Raw genomic sequence first — 15,243 nt, forward strand, 5'->3', positions numbered from 1 at the left:
GGGTACGTGGTGGTTGAGATTTTGACATTAATCAAAATTTTAGCATCATATTAACCATTGTTAGTGCCTAATCTCACTATATTTTCATTAATTAAGGGAAGAAAAATTCAAATTTGACTTTGTGTAATTCATTCCCTTTTGCCTGCTTCGCAGTTTCAGATATATAATCATTTTTTGTACAAGTGCCACGACATATATTTCGTCGAAGAAATTGTCCTTCTAGTAAAAATTTATCTTTATCAAATATTTACAACAAATTAATACTATAACTTATATTGATTAAGTAATTTAATGAAATAAAAAATGTATTTTAATTATAACTTAAACTTTTAGGCTATTAGCACTTGGTGATATTTTCTGCACTAATTTATTTTTTTGAAAGCTTTGAACTTTATATTCAAATGCATATATTAATTTGATGTAAACACTCGAAGATAATGATTTAGTTAAATTTTTGCCATCCCTTTCCGATAAGTCGATAACCTGAAGAAAAAGGCCAAACCCGTTTTGTTTGCACCCCCAATTTGAGCATAACATATATGAAAAAAATTAAAGTGAAGGAATCAACTTCAATGAATAAACATGTGCAAATATATATATGCAAGTAGGCTATTGACATCAAAAAGGGGAAAAGAGAAAAAAGTAACAATACGTAGCCTGCTTTTTGGTCTGCAACAACTTAATTATAATAAAAATATTCCCTCCCTCCGAGTTTATATAATTTATACTTTCCTTTTTCGTTAGTTCTAAAAAAAAACAAACATATTTTTATATTAAGTAATAATTTAACTTTAAAATATATATTTTATTCTTAATGAAATAATTTATAACAACACAAATATTCTAGATCACAAGTTTTAAAAGTCCTTCTTTCTTTCTTAAGTTTCCAATCAAATTAAACTAATTCATATAAAATGAAAATGAATAAATATATAAGTAATTATCAAAAGAAAAGTCTAGTTTGTGACTCTTCAATGCGTGAGTAAGAAAGACTGACTGACCTTTTGTTATCAACAAAGACTAACGAATTGGTCCCCTCATTTACTGAAATGGCCAACTACTTGCAACAATTTGTCCCTCATTCTCTTCAACTTGCATCATTCTATTTAATTACTCATCATGGACTTCCATCTCCTTTAATTTACTACTATTCTTTATTATACACTTTTATAGTATAGTTGAGCACAATTATTATTATTATTATATATATAAAAAGTATATTCTTCGACGGTCATTTAGCTGCTTTAGAGTGTGTATAAACGGTCAATTGACATTTATCAAGAGAGAAATATTAAAAATATTCTTATACTTGGTGTGAATTAGTAATTTCGTTAATGAATTATTGATAACTTTAAAAATATTCATTTCTTTAACTAACTTAATTTAAATACACCCACAATCTTGCAACATGAGTGAAATACACCCCTAAATTCTCGCTAAGTTTAGGGGTGTTTTCAACACATCTCTAGGTTTTTTATTATAAGTTTCCTCCTCCTACAAGAGTTTGATCCCACTTGTTATGTCATGTAATAGATTGGAAGTGTATCTAAGTTTAATTAAGACTGTCAATAGTTTAGAGACAAAACTAATAATTTACACCAAGTTCACGAGTGATTTCAAATACTTCTCTTTTGTTTATTAGTAACCTGAGCATTTGATTTTAATAAGTCAATATACTTTTACGAAAAACAATACAACCAATTGTTTTTCAATTAAAACAAATATATATTTTACTATCAATCCAATTTGGCAATTTTTAGTCGTCCATTCGCCACATATTAACAATTCATCAATCATTCAATTTTTTATAATCAACTTATAATGCATGGACCAGTGTAAGACACATACAATGTATGTTAAACAAATATATCTTCTATTATCAATCCAATTTGGCAAATTTTGTCTGTTCGCCACATATTGAAAATTAGTCAATCATTCAAATTTTATTTTTTTAATTACTCTTATAACGTCATGGGCTGTGTAAGACACATCCAAATTCACTTAATTGTCCATTTGCATTAGATTTCTTATGAATAATTAAATGTTTGCTTTACCCTCTTCAGATTTAATTTCAGAACTATACTGAGTTTGTTATTATTGTTATTGTCGAAAAAGGGAAAAGAAAAAATAATTATTTTAGTTGAAAATTATCATTTTCTAGAGCATAAAATGGTTTAACGTATTTTTTAATTCTAAGCCAGGGGTGTATTTTGTACTTCAATTCTTTATGTTACATTCAGGATTAGTGAACAACTAACTGCTACCAACTAATACTAATTAACTTTTTATTAGTGTTTTAATTAATGCTAGTGTTTCGCTTTTATTTTATTCTAATAGTTAGTTTATTATATAGTTCTCTGGCTCTTCCACTTTCATTGGTTACAATGTTAAGTCAACAATTGCCACATTAATTGCAAGCACATCGCAATTGGTTAATATAAGACAAAAAAAAAAGTTAATAATTTTCGTATTTTATTTCTCTTTTGAACCACCAAGAATCTACAATTTCCTTGTTTATTTAAATCCAATTAAATTATTATGAATTTAAGAGCCATTGAGCATTGTGATTTAATTATATATTTTTTATAGGTTCGTTTCTGTGCAATTTTATTCTATTTTACTAAATTCTTTATCGAGTATAACGAACTATTCATTTGGGGATCTTGATAATGACGCCGTTAAGAAAGCTTAATTTTATTTTACTTTTTCTTCTATCATAAATTATTTATCGTAAATTTTTTTATACGTCTCTTGAAAAACTTTAATGATGAAGATCTTTATCTAGTTTATCCTTTTTTTATTTGAACAATTATAAATAATTGAGGTGCTTATAATCTAGTCATAACTATTAAGGAAAACTTGAAAAAAATAATTAATTTTATTTAAGTTTTTAAATATTTAAAATAATTATTTTAAAAATTACGATATATAATTTGAAACGAAAGGAATACATTCTATAATTATTATTTTGCGTTAAAAGGTAGGTAACAGATTCCCTTGTATAGTGGGTTGGCCATGATCAATAGTTTTGGTTCGGATAAATTACTTAGCTAAAGCCTAAAAGTTCTACTTGGTTCGGATATTGTTGTATTTTCAATTTTAACCATCTTTCAACTCTACATTAATTAAAAGACTAATTATATTATAATCCATCTACGTGGATACAAATATGATTAAAAAAATAATAATCTTGGTTGGTGTGTTAGTTAGGTACACCTCACCAACCTTCATGATAATGATGCATTAATCACATTTTTAGTTCTTTTAATACTGTATTTCAAAGTAAAATATCCTCCCTTTCTAGTTATTTGTTTTGATTTTCTTTTACACGTTTCTTAATACTAATCAAGTAAAAAATTTAACTATTTTACTCGTTATTGTTATTTGAGCAATCATAATATTACCCCATACTTAAAGTATTTATAGGTAAGAATATACTCATAATTTGAGACGAAGAGAGCATATGGTAATTAGTTAAGAAACTCAGAAGGCAGGTTCAAGGTATTTTCTCTATTCTACTTTTACATTACTTAAAAAGATAAAAATAAATAAATAAATAATTAGAATATTTTTCAATTCTAATTAAATACTAACAATAACAATAATATTTTAAGTATAGTATTAGGATATAGATTTGGAAAGAGTAAAGTCTATGTAAATTTTATTTTTGTTTTGTTGAATGTAAAAATTATTTCTAATAGATCTTCGATTCAAGAATAGGTTTGAAAAAAATAGCGATAATATCTCACAAAATCACTCAATTTTAAAAATTTATCAATAGAGTCAGTCAACTATCAACATAAACCTTTGTATCAATAAAATCACTCTTTTTGTATAATTATTTGTATTTATTTTATCTTACGCGAATCCACTAACTAATGTTTTATAGGATTAATATTCTAATAAAACGTGCTACACGAGTTCATGTAACTTTTCGATCACTTTTACATTTCTGAATGGGACAAGGGGAAGGGGGGTGGGGGTAAATAAGTAGGAAAGAAAGATAAAAGGAGAAAGAAAACGTGGCTTCATTATGTCCTTGTCGTCAGAATATTTAAATTTTATTTACGTACAAGATAGAAACGTACATTTTTCATAGCTTAGGACTCCCTCTGTTTAAAAAAAAAATGACTTAATTTAATTTGTAATGAAGTTTAAGAAAAGAAAAAAAAAAACTTTTTAATCTTGTGGTTCTAAATTAAAGTTATGTCAAATGTACCAAAATGTCTTTTAATCTTGTGATCTTAAACATGTTACGTGAAAAGTTAAAGTTAAAATATTACCAAAAAGAAAAAGGGTCATTCTTTTTTAAACAGAGAGAATACTAGTTTTTTAAAAACTATTAAGTGTAGATGGTGCAGAAACTTCATTTTTATTTATCATAGAAACTATTTTACTTTATATTTAAAAATGATACTTATATTTTTGTGAGAGTTATCTGCAAATTAGGAGTTTGGTCGTATAATAATTTTTTTAAGAAATACTTTTTGTGTCTATGAATTAATTAAGCTCTAGTATTAGGTAAGATTTCTTTTTCATCCTTATAGTTGAAGTGCTATAGAGCGTGCTAAGTTACCAAATATTACAAAAACAAAACTGGGGTGTTTGGTCAAATTTTTTCGGAAATTTTAGGTTTTTTGAATAATAGCAAAAGTTAGTTTTTGAATAATAGCAAAACTTTTGAAATCTTTGCCAAACATAATATTTTGTTTTAATATTGACAAAAACACTTTCAAACTAATTAGCTACAGACAAAGAAATATGTACATCTCTTAAAAGTGTTTCTTTTTTTCTTAAAAGCACACCTAATAATTTAAAAAATTAAACAAATTTTAATAGCTCAGCCAAACAAATTTATAAAACCATTATACAATTCTGTCATATAATGGCACGTGAACAAGAGAGGGAGAGCTATGAAAATGGTTGATATAACTATCGGGACTCTTTTGGTGTAAGGGATAAATAATAATTAATTTCGAAATTAATTATAAGATGAGTTTATCACTTGTTTAGTTGGAATAAAATTATAGAATTAGTCATATCACTGTTTATATATTGGAGTATGATCTATGTACACTTTACCCTCTTCTAACTCAACGGTAGGATCCCAAAATTATAGTGTTAATTATTTTATCTCATATTATGGGTAAGATTTGACAATTCTGAAGTAAGTAATCCCGAAATAACTTGGTCTATGTATACTTTATTCTTTTCGAACCTAACTGTGAGATCCTGAGATTACAGTGTTAATTATATTATCCTATATTAAAAGTAAGATCTGACAATTCTGAATTAATTAATCCCAAAATAACTTGTTATCCCATCGAACAAAGTGCTTTTAGTACAATCAGAAGAGTAATTAGATATTGTTGGTCAAACTTGAGAAGCATAACCTTTAATAGATAATAAGATCTTGGTTATTCAAAACCACAATTATTCCAATCAATGAACTTGGATAAGATTTCCTTTTTGATTAAACACATTGAACTTTCTATCATATTATTTTGATAAAAATGTTCACTAATACTGTCTAATCACCTTTACACGTCCCACTCTAATTTAATTTAATCCTTGTTCTTTATCTCATATTCGAGATTCACAAATTAGTCACTCTCAAGATCCTCCAAAGTCCTAAATATTGCTGAATCAACATAATAGTGTTATATGCTATTGAATTGTCTGATCATCTCATTAAAAAAATTAACTGATTAAAATAAATATATTTTTAATTACTTAAATATGTGATATATTGACTTGTAATCTTACATATGAACTTGATACTTTTTCATAAGCTAAATATGAGGATTTTTTTTTTTTTTTTTTTGCATTTTGGATGACAGTGAAAATTTAATCTATGAAATCACTTATCGATTCTTAAAATGATTGAAAAATATATAATTTAATTATTTAATTATATTATGTTTCAACAAATAAACAAAAGTGACATTCACAAAAACAGATGATAATGATTCTCATATGGATTCCTTTTTGACTACTTTAAAAATACGTTCGGATTTATATTCTATCATTAAGTGGAAATAATTACGTAAAATCTACGCTAATTATTAGGTACTAATTCTCAAAGTATATCTACAATAATATTCTTTAATCCAATTCCTTATGTTTTATCCAGCTGATCAAGTTACTGTGAATAACGTTGTCAATTATTTGTAAAAATATCTGAAGCTCACTCAACTTTAAGAAATTATCTTCTAATATTATTCAATTTTATTTTATATATATAAAAATCACTCAACTTAAAAAAAAATTCTCAAATAAAATCACTCAATTAGAAATGTAATTTTAAAAAAGTTGACATGAAAAAATAAATTAAATTTTATTGTATATAAACATGGATCACAATAATAAAACAAATAAAAATTGACTATATTTTACATCCGATATTCCGTAATTGTCAAAATTATAAGCCTAAAAATTTACCGGATTCTAAAATATTATTTAAATTCATTTTTTTTTAAAAAAAATATCCGAATTCCATATATCGACTTACAATATTTCTTGGTTTTTGGCGCTTAAAAGGGCTAAAAATTATGGACCTCCAAAGTTTAATTATATTATAAAATAATAAACAATATGTATATATATAGGAACTTGATTCTTTTTTTCTTTTTCTAAAAAAGTTAAATATTGTAAAGTATTCTTCTATTTCAGATAATAAAAGATAAAATAATGAAACCAGACTAATCCCTACAACACCAATAAAACTTAAGTAAATATAGGAAACTACTTAATAAAGGTATATAAACTACTCATATCCCAATTCACTCGGTCCTATTTGATTTCGAATCACTCTTCAAACATAAAAGTCATTGCTTTACTTTTCAAATCTCAATTCTTTATATGTTTTTCTTCTTTATTTTACTATTTCTTTTTTATAATAATTATAAAATTACTTTACGTTTTGAAAAAATTACAATTATAGATTGACTGAATCGAATGCAAGATATTAAATCTTTAAAATTTTATTTTATTTATGATATGTGGTGGAAGTCATATGAAATTACAAAGCATCTTGTTCATTATGATTTAGAAAACACCCTAGATACACTATAATGAAGATTTAAACAAGAAAATAAAAGCAAAGACTTCTGAATATAAAATTTGGAAAAGTGAACATTTGGTAATGAGATTGAGAAATAAATTTTCCATATCACACTTTAAATTATATAAAAATGACTTTAGAAAAGTAATTCATATCATCAAGACATATAAATAATAATTTATTTTATCATATCAAAATATTTTTTTGTGGTAAATTTAGTTGCGTAATTATATAAAAGAAAATTTCAAATTTGAGTGATTTTATAGATATAAAATAAAATAAAATAACTTAATAATTACAAGATGATTCTCAAAGTTGAGTGTGACGTTTTGAAATATTTACTAAATAATTTTAAGCCTCAAACATAAAGTACACAATAGTTATTTATTACATTATTCTTTTCATGAGAACTAAAAAGATATGTTAACTGTTCACTCAAAAGGTGCTCATCAAAATTATTAATTAACAAAAAGAGTACCTAGGTAGTTAAGATTACGTTAGGTGTCGATATCGATCGGCAGTATATCTTACAATCTTAGCATTATTTTCCTTATTATGGTTGGTAGAAATATGATATAACTACTGAAAAGTGAAAAGTAAGAGGCGTGTGGGAAATGTTGTTATAATATATTAATAAAATAAAAGATACTTTCTTCCATCAATTATCCCACCTCTTTTTTACAATTCTATTTTAATGTATACGGTTGGATTTAATTATGTCAAGTTGATATATCATAAAGATTGTGTAATTTTTGACCATGTATTCTTTAATTATATTTCGTTTGATGTGATTTTACTTGTGAAAAATAGAGTATACTTAGTGGTGTTTTCATGCTGAAATCCCATTAATATATAAACATGTTATTTAATTTGGATTTATTTAGTATTTATGTTTTCCAATTTTGAAAGTAGACATTTAAATTTATACAAAATTAAATAAGTAGACATACACGTTTTTATGTGATAATTCACGTGAGGTTACTCTTAAATTAATTTATATTATGTTAGGTAAAACATGGCGTCTGAATTATTGGTCCTATACTCCTATTTCAAATTTAACTTGATGATTGATACAGCACAGGCCAATAAATTTGTACCATGTCCGTATCCTTTGAATATAAGTTGCCATCTTTGAATCCAATAGTTTTTGGTCTAAATCATGTGTATTTATTAAGAATTTTATTAAATATGTAATATTAAAATTTTGAACCCAATAATTTAAAGGTTTAATACATTAACCCTTTAAATTTGTGAATAAATTTTATTTAAATATTTAAACTACGACTTGCTTTAATTCATGAACATCTAAACCCAATATAATATGGAAAAAGGGTTAGTATTTTTAACACAAATAATTGAACTTACATGTAGAACTATGGAAGTCATCATTTACAGATGTGGTGCAGTGGATAAGGTTGTTCTTTTCTTCTTTAGAGATCTTTGGTTCGAACCTTAGGTATGAAAAAATTCTTGATAAAGAGTAGCTGAGCGCTACTCCCGAATTGAGCCCTACCTAATGTGAATCCAGAATAGTTGAGCTTCAATGAACACTAGGTGGACGAAAAAAAACATAAAAGTCTATTTGAAAAGTCTACTCTAAAATGACATGTTGCGAGGCTACAAATACAATTCCAATTTCGTTTATCCATTCCTAGTAATTTCTTCATCAAAGAAAAAGCAGCAACGTCAGCAAACAAGCATGGACCATAAGGAGTTACGGACCACAAAAAGTGGTTAGCGGCGATCCGAAATGTCATTTTTCTTTACTTGTCGTTGATATTCGATATTCATAGTAAAGTCTTTATCAATTTAATTCGTATAAAAGAAAACGCTCTAGCCAAATATGTTCACTAGTCACTCTAGCCCAACCTTCACATTTTAAATAAGACAACTTTGTGACCAAAAAGTAGACAAAGTCATTGTTGAACATTTCAATTTTGTTCCTTTCTTCCCCAACATCAACACTGAAATGCAGGTATCAATAGTTGTGGATTAGATTTAGATACTTCATATCTCATCCCCATACTTGTATTTTGTACGTCTCTATTATGCCCCTTTATATCATTGTAAACCTACCAATTTGACCTCATTTTTTTTAAAAAAAAAAAAGGTTACATCTATCTTGTGAGTGAATGCTTCATAATTGTCGTATTAGAATCGGAAAAGGGTCATATTTACCCCTGTACTCTTAGAAAATGATCATATTTGCCCTTCGTCATACTTTTTTGGATATGTTTATCCTTGTCATCCAACTTTAAGGCCATATTTACCCTCCATCCGTTAAATCTCCATATTTTCACATAATATTATTCATGTTGTGCCCATGTGGATTTTATTTTTATATAATTAAATCTAAATATTATTAAAATTATTTAACTGGCTCCATACATTAAACCCAATCCACTAATCAAAATAAAACCCAATCTTGATTCTTCTGCGTAAATTTCTTTATGGGCATTCTATTGGAACAAATGTAGAAAACTATATAGTATCTCCTCTTTCACATTAGACAACACTCAACGTTAGAACTAATACAGATTTTAGCATTCAATTAGATATTTTTGTTAAGTAAATTAAAGTCAAGTTTCATCGCTAATCTTGATGCATAAAATTGATTAATCTTAGCATTCAGTTCGATATTTTTGTTAAGTAAATTAAAGCCAAGTTTCATCGCTAATCTTGACACATAAAATTGATTAATCTGCATTTTATTAAAAAATAAGTAGAATTTCACAAACATTCTACATGTGCTCTGTTTTCTCGATGGTTTCAGACGGTGAAGAATGTGAAGTGAGGTTCAACAATGGAGATGGATGATTTAAGTTGGTTTCCGGTAGCTATCAATGGTGAAATGGGAAAGGAGATAAGATTAAATTCGAAGTAACTATCAGAAAACTTCTATATATCTAGAATATTTAATGTTGTTCGGGAATATATTTATTTGATGGATCTGCTTCGATGGTTCAGGATGGTGTTTCGATTTTCCGATAGTGATGGAGATCTCAAATCGGATTATAATTACATTAACCCATCTGTCCCATACAAATATAAAACCCAAACCCACGATAGTTAAAGACTTGTTCTTGGGTTCATTAGTGGATGGGGGTTAATTCAATGTGGGTGGGTTAAAATGATTTTAATAATATTTAGATTTAATTAGATAAAAATAAAATCCACACAAGCATAACATAAATGATATTATGTAAAAATATGGAGATTTAACGGATGAAGGGTAAATATGGCTTTAAAGTTGGATGGCAAGGGCAAATATATCAAAAAAATATGATGAAGGGCAAATATGATCCTTTTCTAAGAGTATAAGGGCAAATATGACCCTTTTCCGTATTAGAATAATGTACCTTTATGGGACCTAAACTGACATTGTGACACAGAGAAAAGTAAATTACAGTACTCCTGCATTTCATATTAATTAAATTGTTAAGGTGTTTCACACCCTTTAAGAAAAGAAGATTAAGATATAAATTAGGCTTAACTTTCCATTTTTACCCTTACTAATTATTATCAAAATTATGCTTAAAATAACTAAACATTAATTAATAACTAATTCCAATACTAACTAATGAAGAGTAAAATTGGAAAAACATTCAAAAAGTAGTCTTGAAAATTGAACAATTAAGTTAATTTGAAAAATGAAAAATGTCTCAACAATTCAATTAATATGAAATGGAGGGAGTAATACATTAATTTCCATTAAGTATGAATTTAAGAGCTTTCACTCTCTTTTTTCCCCATTAAATAAGCATATTTTCTTATAATGATAAAAACAATTGATTTATATTTCTCAAATTAATGTATTTCAATTGAATTTATCATAAAAACTAAAAGTATAAGATTTCTATGAATATCATGAAATGTATGTTTGACAAAAAGATTAATATTATAAATAAAATGTCATAAAATTACTAAAATATTTGGCAAAAAGTAATCCATCAAATCTAAATTAAAAATAAATGACTTGCAATGTGAAGTCTCGAGTCAATACTATTAAGACAAATGAAACTGAAAATATAACATAAGTTCTAGATTCAAAACAAATTAGTCTTATGTCAAATTTCAACATAATATACATAAATGTGATTTAAAATAAAAGAAAAATGTAAGTCTATAACCTTACTCAACAATGATTTTTACTTTAATTTAAAAATTAGGATACTATCAAAATTATGTTTGTATAAAAACAATAAACATGACATAAAAAAATAGATAATAATAAAAGTTATATTAAATCACATGAAATAAATGTTGAGAATAAAAAGGAAATGAAATATAAAAAATAAAAAACAAACTTTTAAAAAAATAAATAAAAAAGAATCCACAGTCTCTTCATTAGAATTGGACTTTCCGAATGATCCTTACTGTTTATCCTCACCTAACCCAAGTTGGTTGGTGAGGGTGGGGGCACAGGACCCACAACTTTAGATTCCCAAACGACAAAAAGTAAAAAAGCATAATGATAGATCAATGACCAATTACCTAAAAAAGGTAAGGTAGTAACCTCATTTGTTTTGACTTTTTAAATGCTTTTACTTCAAACTGTTGAACGTGGAAAACAAGGCAATTCCGTACTTCTCATTATTAACCTGATAATCCTACTTTCTTATATAAGGAGAAATTCACTAAAATAAACACCAGTTATTTATCAAATTATTACTCCCTCGGTTTTTAATTACTTGTTCATTCTTTTTAGTTAATTTAATTACTTGTCAATTTTGACAAATCAAGAAATGACAATTTTTTTTTACATATTATATCTTCAATTAATTATTTTGAAAAAGGTAGAACTTCTTCATAATTAATAGGGTAAAATGGTACACTCACTATATCAATAATTGTTTCTTAATAAGTGTGTCAATTTAAAAGTAGGCAAGTAATTAGAAACAGAGGGGATGTACTATTAGACTTCACGATTTTTTTTGTCGGAGAAACAAATTGAAATGGAAAAAAATACTATTTATAGTAAAAGCAAATTTATTCATATAAAAAGAAGAAAAAAACTTTGCATCTCAAAATATTTCTTTAAGAAATCTATGAATAATTTTGTATGTTTAAAAAACTAAAGAATAGACTTTAAATAAAAAGAGATATCATTCTTATTATTCAAAATTTTAATGTCTCCGATTCATTTTGAGGCTTTAGGTTCCCAATGCCTAAACTGCCCTTGTTTTTGGTGTAGTAGTTTATTGAAATTGATGGGTTTTTCTTGGTGTTTTTAGGTTAAATTATTTTTATATATTAAAAGGATTAATATTGTTCAATAATTTTTTAAGAAACTATTTTGATCCTACTCGAAATATTAGGACCATATTTTTATTTTTATTTTCTCCCTCCATTGCTAAGGCATTTTGTTTCCTCAGGTCTTTCCATTTTCTTGTTTAATTAATTGTTAGAAGAATGTTCCACACCAAGATTTTCTTCATTAATGAGATTTAAATTTGAGATATTTAATTAAAGATAAAAAATTTCATTGATCTCAATATATCTTTTGTTGATAGTCATGTTCCCATTTCCTCACACGTAAGGATAATTAACAAAATACAATTCAATTCAAACATTCTTACTATCAATATTTCACTTCTATTTTGTGTCTATTTTTGGCAGATTTAACTTTAATTTTTTTCTTCTATGGAGCACTTTTAGTTTCTGTCTATTTAATTTTATTTTTTTTGGGCAGATTTCACTTTTTTTAGCTTCATGTTTTGAACCAGATAATTTCACTAACTATTTATTTGATAAATAAAATAAGCTAATCAATGTCTTCATCTTGATTAAGGAATTTATTAGGACACGTAATATGGACTTTTAGTCTTGGTGGAGTTCTTCCAAAATTAGAAGTTATTTCTATATAAAAGTTATGTACCGGCGCAATGCGCGGAAAATGGTACAAAGAAAATGTAGTATGAAACTAGTATATGTATCAACGCGATGAGCGAAAAAATGGTATTTTTAAATCTTATTTTCCTCCATCTAAAATGTTCCTATGTATGTGCAATAAATTTCTGAGATTTTTGATGAATTGTTATTATTTTTGAAAATTGCTTTGGGTTTATTGGTCGCTAAAAAGTCTAAAATAATTCTATATTATCATTTGTCATTCTCTTTTTATTGAATAAATATATATATTATATATATATATCCTTCACTTTGAAAAGTAAAGTAATCCTTCCTCTTAAAAACTTGAAATGCAATTAAATTCTTTAAATCCTCTTTGTTCATTGCTACCACTCCATCATCCTGATTATTTTGATATCATTACACATGATTAGTGGTGTCAAATAGGTAAATTGAGCTGAATTTGAATACGTTTAAATGAGTCAAGTGAAATGACTCGTTCAAAAGTTACTTGAATTGAAATAGACTGGGCTAAAAATTAAATCATAGCCTAATCCATTCAATTCTTACAATTTAAAAATCTTTATTTATTTTCTAATAATTTGTTTGAATACCTAATAATTAATTTTCCCTTTTTATTATGACTATAATATCAAATAAAATCACCAAAATTGAACGAGTCATAATTTAATTTTATGGAGTAGTTGATTTTGTCACCCCTATCCCTACCCCTACGCATGATCAATTTAGTCAAACATACAATTGGATTTATACGTAGTTGTAGGCGTTTGTGTGTGCGCAAAATCATGTCACTAGCATAATCATTGAATTTGTAAATATAATTTGTTTATTATACATCATGAATCACAATATATAAAATTATAATTAATGAATCTTATATTCTTCCAATATTTTAATCTAAATTCGTAATTAAGATATTTACGCTGTTTGTGAATGTAATAGCCTGTTTGACTAAGGACAAGGTTTTTGTAGATTAGTATTTATTTTTTTTAATGTTTTTAAGTAATGGTAAAAAAAAAAACCAAACTAATTCAATCTTCTCAGCCTAATTAGTCGTTAAAGTTCATACTATGTGCGGCCCACAAGAAATAAACCACATAATTAACAGAAGACAAATGCGAAATGATAAAACAGAAAATAAAATCCTAAATTGAATACGCAGAACTAGAAGACAAATGCAAAATGATATTTCTTCCGTTTTAATTTGTTCGACCTATTTCTTTTCTAGTTTATTTAAAAAAATGAATCTTTTCGTATTAACTTTTTAGTTTTAGCTTTTCACATTATATGTTTAAGATCAAAATTTATTTTGATATATTTAACATATTTTTAATTTTATATTATTTCATTCAAAATATTTTTTTAATATCTTAAATTTCGTATTAAATTAAAATAGGAGGGAGTATGTGAAAGCGAAATTTCTGACTTTTTCTTGTTTCATTTTTTTTTTTCCTTTGTGTACATTTTTGGTTTTAGTATCAAGACATTTTGTAGAAAGCGTAGTAAAAGGAACACGATTGTTTTGTTTATAATTTTTTGCCGCATAAAACTACAGGCACTTGCTCTCTCACGTAAACTATTGGCCGCGTCTGTTTTTTATTTTTATTTTGGTACACTCTAATCTCAATTTATGTTTATTCATTTCGTCATTGAACTCGTCATCTTTTATCAATTATGTACTAATTCCTCCGAGTTTGTGGACTAAAATGAATGATAAAAAATTGTGTAGTTATAAATCATTTAATTAAGGTTAAAATGAACATTTTAAAGCTAAATTATTACTTAATATAAAAATGTGTCATTCTTTTTGAAACTGACTAAAAAAAAAGTAAGTCATATAAAATGAGATAGAGAAAATAACAAAATATATTCCATGTCACCATAATTCGACATATATATTAGTTGTGGATTAGCAAGTTTGATAATCACATTTAAGAGAAATATTCTATTGTTATAATAAGTCAAAAGCTATAAGTCCTTCCAACCAAACTTTATAAGTGAAAGTTGTCCAATCACAAAGTTGATTGATTATTAATTGTATAAGTTAGAGAAACTCAAATTTTAATCTTATTGTGAAATACATAATGTAATCTTTTTTTCATTTTTAGTTTGTTTTTCTGATTTTAACTTGATACAAAAGATAAAAATATATTTTTTTAATTTTAATCATTAGATATGTAAAATATATCAAAAACCTTTTAGTTTTGTGATATTTATATATATGTAGAAAATTAATATCAACATGAATTATAATGTAGCTATTAGACTGCTTCATCCTTGATTAGATGTTTAGAATTCGAGCTCTAAAA

This window comes from Solanum verrucosum, unplaced genomic scaffold, assembly GCF_900185275.1.
Source record: "Solanum verrucosum unplaced genomic scaffold, falcon-dt-bn FXZP01000100.1, whole genome shotgun sequence".
In the NCBI taxonomy this organism is placed as follows: domain Eukaryota; kingdom Viridiplantae; phylum Streptophyta; class Magnoliopsida; order Solanales; family Solanaceae; genus Solanum; species Solanum verrucosum.